General features: G+C 35.0%; 1 pseudogene; it reads left to right on the forward strand.

The window, feature by feature from the left end:
* Positions 1-1,745: 1,745 nt before the first annotated feature.
* On the forward strand, positions 1,746-1,866 carry LOC126016691 (uncharacterized; annotated as a pseudogene).
* Positions 1,867-8,046: the final 6,180 nt, after the last annotated feature.

The following is an 8,046-nucleotide window of genomic DNA, read 5'->3' on the forward strand; positions in this document are numbered from 1 at the left end:
AGAAATCACTCCTGGCTGGCTCGGGGGATCGTATGCAATGCCAGGATTCAAACCACTGACCTTCTGCAAGCAAGGCAAACACCCTACCTCCAATCTATCTCTCCATCCCCAGGAACAGATCATTACTGTCATTTTTAAAACCATGCCAGAGAATTGAAGTAGACTATTCCAACTCATTTTTCAAAACTAGTGTAACTTGATAGACACTCAAATTACCTAAGAGCAAACAAACAAACAAAAAAGAAAATAGACTAATTTATGCACAAATGCAGTGCAAATACAGAGTGAATTAAACATTAACAGTTTCTCTATTTAAAATAATATGGAATTATTAAGGATTATTGCTAGCTGTCTAAACACTAAAATTTAAACAGATTAAAGAATAAAAAACCAATAGATTAATCTGAAAAATAGAACAGTTTTGAAAAATATAAAAATATCTAGTAAAATTTAATCTATTATAAATATAACACTTTAATTTTTTGAAAAAAATAAATGTAATTCTTAATGTTGAAACACAAGCATTTAGAAGGAACAAACTTAGATATATATCACACACTATACTTACATAAACAAAGTTCTAAGAGGCTTAAAAGGGCCGGAGCAATAACACATTGATAGGGCATTTACCTTGCATGTAGATGACTGGAGTTGGATTCACGGCATTTCATACGATCCCCCATGCCTTCCAAGAGTAACTTCTGAGCACAAAGCAGGAGTAACCCCTGAGCACCACCAATGTGGCCCAAAGAAAACCAAATAAATAAATAGATAGATAAATATAAATGGATTGAAGACTATATGTTAAAAATAACAACCTATTTTTATAAAAGAAAATTATATATATGTATGTATGTATGTGTGTGTATGTGTGTATGTATGTACAAATTAAGGTTTCAATGATTCCAGAGTCTGGCTATTGTAAACAATGCTGCAATGAATATAGGTGTGAGAAATGGATTTTTGTATTGTATTTTGTGTTCCTAGGATATATTCCTAGGAGTGGTATAGCTGGATCGTATGGGAGCTCAACTTCCAGTTTTTGGAGAAATCTCCATATCACTTTCCACAAAGGTTGGACCAGACGGCATTCCCACCAGCAGTTTCTTTTTCTCTACATCCCCACCAGCACTACTTGTTCTCATTCTTTTTGAGAATGCCAATCTCTGTGGCATGAGATAGTACCTCATAGTTGTTTTGATTTGCATCTCCCTGATGATTAGTGATGTGGAGCATTTTTTTATGTGCCTTTTGGCCCTTTGTATTTCTTCTTTGTCAAAGTGTCTGTTCATTTCTTCTCCCCATTTTTTGATGGGGTTAGATATTTTTTCTTGTAAAGTTTTGTCAGTGCCTTATATATTTTGGATATCAACCCCTTATCTGATGGGTATTGGGTGAATAGTTTCTCCCATTTAGTGGGTGGCTCTTCTAATCTGGGCACTATTTCCTTTGAGGTGCAGAAGCTTCTCAGCTTAATATAGTCCCATTTATTTATTTCTGCTTTCACTTGTTTGAAGAGTACTGTTTCCTCTTTAAAGATAAGTTTAGTCTCAATGTCGTGGAGTGTTTGACCTACATGTTGTTCTATATACTTTATGGTTTTAGGTCTGATATCTAGGTCTTTAATCCATTTGGATTTTACCTTTGTACATGATGTTAACTGGAGGTCTAAGTTCCCTTTTTTACAAGTGGCTAGCCAATTGTGCCAACATCACTTATTGAAGAGGTCTTTCCTGTTCCATTTAGGATTTCTTGCACCTTTATCAAAAATTAGGACTGTATAGAAAGAGAAAGTACAGTAAATGCACCCCATACACCTCAACCCAGGCCCTTTGCCTGCTCTGTATTGTGAATTGGGGGACAAAAAAAGGTTTCAATGACTCTTTAAAACAAATTGAAAGCCCAAGGTTCTCAAAGTAAGGATAGTTATATTTAATCAAATGTGATTTTTGGGGGGTGTTTTGTGTTTTTTTTCTTTAGAGGGTGCAAGGAGATTGAGCCTGTCCCAGCTGAACTTAGGGCTTGTTCCTATATCTTTGCTCAGGAATCACTCTTGGTGGGCTGGGAATCAATTGGGGTCCCAGGGACCAAATCCAGGTTGAATATGTAAAAGGCAAGTACTCTCTTTGTACTATTTCTCTGACACACTGGTGTTTAATTTTATATCAACTTAGCTAAGGTAAGGGATGTCAAATAGCTGATAAAAAAATATGTCAGTTTGATCCCTGACACTATATATCATTTACTAAGCAACATCAATGGATCACTACAGAGCACATAGCCAGGAATAGCCTCTGAGGACAGCCAGGTACAGCTCAAATTCTCCACTACCAAAGCCTTCAGTGGGAAACAAGAAAGATTATACCTGGATCTGTGAAGATGCTTCTGGAAGAGATTAACTTTTAAATCAGATTAAAAATGTCCACCCTCACCAACTTAATCTCATAGATGTCATCCAATTATTGAGGATCAGAAGAGAATAAAAAAATCAAAGGAAAGACAAATTATCTCTTCTTGAGCTGAGATATCTACCTTGCCTACGAACATTCAAGAGTCAGGTCTTCAGGTTCAGATTGAACTATATCACAGCTTTCCTACAAAAGCATATTATGGGATGTTTCAGTTACAGTAAAAATGTGTAGCCAACTCCTAGAATATAGTTATGATATATATTTTCCTAAATCTATCAACCTATCTTTTATTTACTTTTTTTCTCTGGAGATATATATATGTATATATATATATATATATATATATATATATATAAAACATATCAATAGTTTCATTAAGCAAAGAGCTCACCGAAATTCACAAATCAAAAATCAATAGACAATTCATAGAAATGAAAGTTCAAATTACTACACTGACAATTTTAACCTCCAATTAAGCCTGGAAAATACAAATAAAGTATTAGTTACTTATTTAGTAATACTTTAAATTGTTGTCCAAATCTAGAGCAGTTAGGGATGCTATTTAAACAGCAGTGTCAAAATGAGAGAGACAGAGACAGAGAAATTGCCTGCTGTAGAGACAGGTTGGGTGGGAGAGAAATAGGAGACATTTATGATGGGAAGGGTACACTGGTTAAAGATGATATACATTGTGTGACTCAGACCCAACAATGAACAATTTTTATAACCACAGTGCTTAAATAAAGCAATTCACATTTTAAAACATGATTTTGAATCCAAAGAAACTGAGGCAGACAGAAAGAGCAGCATCAGGGTCCTCTGAGAAGCACCACTTTTACAACAAGGTCATTGATCTCAGAAAAAGAGTGAAGCTACTCATCTTTGCTCCACAGCTCTGAAATTTCTCCCAATCAATAAGCCACACCTCAATACATAATAAACATCACCATATAGCAAAGGTTACAACGGGAAAGCAATGCAGAACCCCACCATGCTTAGTGAGCAAAGATAGTAATTTTGAGGACACAAGCAGTATCAGCAAGCTATATAGTTTTTCTGACTAGGACTTTAGATAGGAAATGTTGAGGATATTCAAGAAACCATGGAATGGACAGCCAATAATATTCAAGAGGATATGAAAGTAAAAATGAGAACACATCAAATAGAAATTTTAAAAAATCGGGGCCAGAGAGGTAGCATGGAGGTAAGGCATTTGCCTTTCATGGTTCTAATCCTGGCATACTATATGGTCCCCCGAGCCTGCCAGGAGCGACTTCTGAGTGTGAAACCAGGAATAACCCCTGAGCGTTGCTGGGTGTGACCCAAAACCAAAAAAAAAAAAAATTAAAAAAATCGAAAAATAAGGAAGGCGAAATGAAAAGTTTACAGGAAAGCCTTATGAAAAAAGTTACAGCTGTCCCTCAGTGCTCAGTCATAGTAGGTACCATATATAGTTTGCATTATGATGTCTTGATAAAATACCCAATTTACCCTTTTCCTTTAGTTTATGTCCTCTATTAGGACCTAAAGCATATGATCATTCAGACCACTGAGACAGTCAACTGCGAACCACAGACTTACTTTTCCATGATGTGGGGTGCTCCCATTTTTCAGATGTGAACTCAAATTGATTAGGTACAAAACCACTGAGTTGGTACTTGGTACCATTCTGGCACCAACCCATTACCTCTAAATTCCTGTTCCCACTGCCAGCCCCACTATGATCAATCTCCTGTTCAAGTCCAAATCACTTTAGCTGTCAACTGGAAAATGCAATTGGAAATTATAAATATATTTAGCTGCTTTTTAGGAATTAAAAATCATGTAATTTATTTTTTAGTTAGAATTTAATTTTCATATGCAAATTAAATGTGTTAATAGCACATTATCTCACAAGTTTAAATCATGCCAAGTTATGTTTTTTTAATAGAGGATAAAAATGTATGTTTGAAACTGAAAAAAATATCTGGAAAGAGTTACAGCAATAATCACAAATAGGTAACATCAAATGATCGACAGGAAGATTATTATCCATATTTCTTTCCTTAAATATACTATAGTCCTGAGCTAAAAATAAACATAGAAACTCAATTGTTTATTTTTTTAAAGAATTTCCTGTATTGTCAAAGATTAGTTCTTAAAGCTATAGAATTTGGTATAAGGAAATCATTTTTCTTCATTACCCTTAAACATTCTATTGCACTTAAATTGCACCATATATAATGCTTTTTACATTTTACAATTTTTATGCTGAAATAAATTACTGCATTTTATTTTGTTGACAACCTAAGAACTAAACTCTAAATTCATTATGTTTTAGAAATCTCTTTAAATACTACATTGTTGAGGCTGGAGAAATAGACTAGAGGTAGGGCATTTGCCTTGCATGCAGAAGGACAGTGGTTCAAGTCCTGGCATCCCATATGGTCCCCCTAGTCTGCCAGGAGTGATTTCTGAGCGTAGAGCTAGAAGTAACCCCAGAGCACTGCCAGGTGTGACCCAAAAACCAAAAACCAAAACCAAAAAAAAACAAACAAACATAAATACTACCTTGTTATTTTTTGTCAGTCTTTGAAGAATTACACCAGAAATTATGAATTTTCAGGCCATCACTAAGTCACATGTTAGAATAAGCTAGAGGTCACTACCACTTAATATCTTTATATTTTGATTAATATTAAAGCTTTATTTTAATAAGTAATATTAACAATTTAACACACATAGACTTTATTAACTTTGAAAATTAAATGAATTTAAACCATAATTTATTTATTTCTTTTTTGGAGGGAGGTTTGGGTCAGACCCAGCATTGCTCAGGGGTTACTTATGACTCTGCACTCAGAAATCACTCCTGGCAGGTTCAGGGGATCATATGGGATGCTGGAGATTGAACTTGGGCCCATCCTGGGCCGGCCATGTGCAAGACAAATGCCCTACCACAGTGCTGTCACTCTGGCCCCTTAAAACCATAATTTCTTCCAGACATTGCTCTTTTCTTTTTTATTAATATCTTTATATAAATACCTTGATTACAAATATGATTGTAGTTGGGTTTCAGTCATGAAAAGAACACCCTGCTTCACCAGTGCAACATTCCCATCACCAATGTCCCAATCTCCCTCCTCCTCTCACCCCCACCCCTGCTTATACTCTAGATAGGCTTTCTACTTCCTCCATTCATTCACATTGTTATGATAGTTCTCAGTGTAGTTATTTCTCTAACTGCACTCACCACTCTTTATAGTGAGCTTCATGTCATGAGCTTACCTTCCAGCCCCTTCTTTGTCTCTGAGGACTATTGCAAAAATGTCTTTTATTTTTCTTAAAACCCATAGATGAGTGAGACTATTCTGTGTCTATCTCTCTCCATCTGACTTATTTCACTCAGCAAAATAGTTTTATGTACATCCATGTATGGGAATATTGTATGACTCATCTCTCCTGATGGTTGCATAATATTCCATTGTGTATATGTACCACAGTTTCTTTAGCCATTCATCTGTTGAAGGGCATCTTGGTTGTTTTCAGAGCCTGGATATTGTAAATAGCACTGTAATGAATATAGGTATGAGGAAGGGATTTTTGTATTGTATTTTTGTGTTCCTAGGATATATCTCTAGGAGTGGTATATAGCTGGATTTTATGGGAGCTCAATTTCCAGGTTTTGGAGGAATCTCCATATTGCTTTTCATAAAGGTTGGACTAGATGGCATTCCCACCAGCAGTAATTAAGAGTTCCTTTTTCCCCACATCCCCGCCAGCACTGCTTGTTCTTATTCTTTGTGATGTGCACCAATCTCTGTGGCTTGCGGACATTAATCTTTTTTCAGGATATAAAGCAAAAAGAAAAAATCTAAATATTTGAAGCATATTCTGAAATTCATTTTAATATAAAATAAATCTATTTTGAAATTTTTCTACCTGTGTTACCCTCTTGTATACATAAAGATTAAGCATGATGTACTATATAAGCACTGTGGAATCCTCTATTCACAATCTAAGAAACTGGCTAGTCAAAATGTTTTTGAAGACTCCTCAGCTCTCAAAAATGAAATCACTGAAAACAGCCTGAGAACAGGGACATTTATTTCTTCTTGGCCTGTTATTTTTAACTCTTATCACTTGGTCATTGACTAACAAATTAGATTTTCTGTGAGAGTGTAGCACTACAAGAATGGATAAGAGAGCCAGTGTGTTTCAGTAGAAGAGAGGTGAAAATAAACATACGTGACTTTAAGGAGCTATGTTGAGCCATGTAACATTCAATAAGCCCAGAACAGAGAAGGAACTAAATAAGGACCTTCTTTTAAAGAAACCCATGTGAAATTTCACTGACTTCATGTTTCTTTTTAGTGTCATTTATAGTGTCATTTCCAAAATGTGCTATCAGAATCATGACTTTGAAAACAGACCCTAAAATTAAAAGGGGGCATGGTGGGTAACATATTCCCTTAATTAAGCTTCCACTCTGCCAGAAACGATTACAATGATTCAGGACTGAGGACTGTGTGAACTAACTCCAGGGGGACACATGTTGGTGCTGCTGCTGCTCTTGTAGCTGTGTCGTTAGAGAGATACTGAATTAACTGCCTGCCATGCCTCAGAATCTGCACACCCACAGTGATGGAGAGATTTAAATGTATTAATTTTAAGGGTAATCCTTTCTTCCCCTTCATTATGCACCAAGAGATGTTCTAGTAAAATTCAAGACATCAGCTTAGAATATGTTAATGCTTATAAATTAAATTGCTCACAGAAGGTGATCAATTTTTAATGTTTACACTCAAGATGTTCTTTTTAATTAACACTTAGCTACATTTGTACTCTCTGTTCACTGCAGCAAATATCTGAACTTGCAGAGAACTGCATGAAACTGCATGCAGTAGTTTTCAGTTACTGCCTTCAAATAAGGCAAAAAAATACCTCAGCTTCAGGGTATTGACTTCATAAGGAAACCTAACTTTCCCTTTAAGGGTAATAAAAGCCAATTCAATGCACATAGATATTTTAAGACATTACTACCCCTCTTTTGGAGGTAGAAATATGAGACATATGTGTGGAAGTTGAAGTGATATTTCAAAAGTAATTTAATAAGCAAAAGCTCTTGACTTAGAATTTACTGATTTGTAACTACTGATTAGTCACTTGTTTACTATATCGATATCAACCCCTAAAAAGTGATTGTTTAGTAGCTTTGAGACTTTGAGAGATTTACTTTTCATCAGTAAATACAGAGATAATACCTACATAATTGTTTTATGAAGGAAAAATAACATGGGAAGTGCTTATCCATATTTTGCATTTATTAGATACTTCAAACATATTTTCCAGGTATATTGTCCTACTTTATTCACTTTTTAGTCCTAACCATGAAAATATATTATATTAAAATATAAATCACATGTGATTATATAACATACATATTATATGTGTATATAGTTACAGATTTATAGAAATAGATATATCTTCTGGTACAGTCTGGGCTTCTATTCCAAACAAGGAAAATTCAGGGAAGCCAATGTAAGAATTTTAAGTATTCTGTTAAAGACCAAGTATTTTGTGGCATGTAAAGAAAAAGCAATTTCAATGGAAGAAAAATATTCATAGACTATCATGAGCAGAATAAATATGGTGG

This window comes from Suncus etruscus, chromosome 8 (assembly GCF_024139225.1).
Source record: "Suncus etruscus isolate mSunEtr1 chromosome 8, mSunEtr1.pri.cur, whole genome shotgun sequence".
Lineage (NCBI taxonomy): Eukaryota > Metazoa > Chordata > Mammalia > Eulipotyphla > Soricidae > Suncus > Suncus etruscus.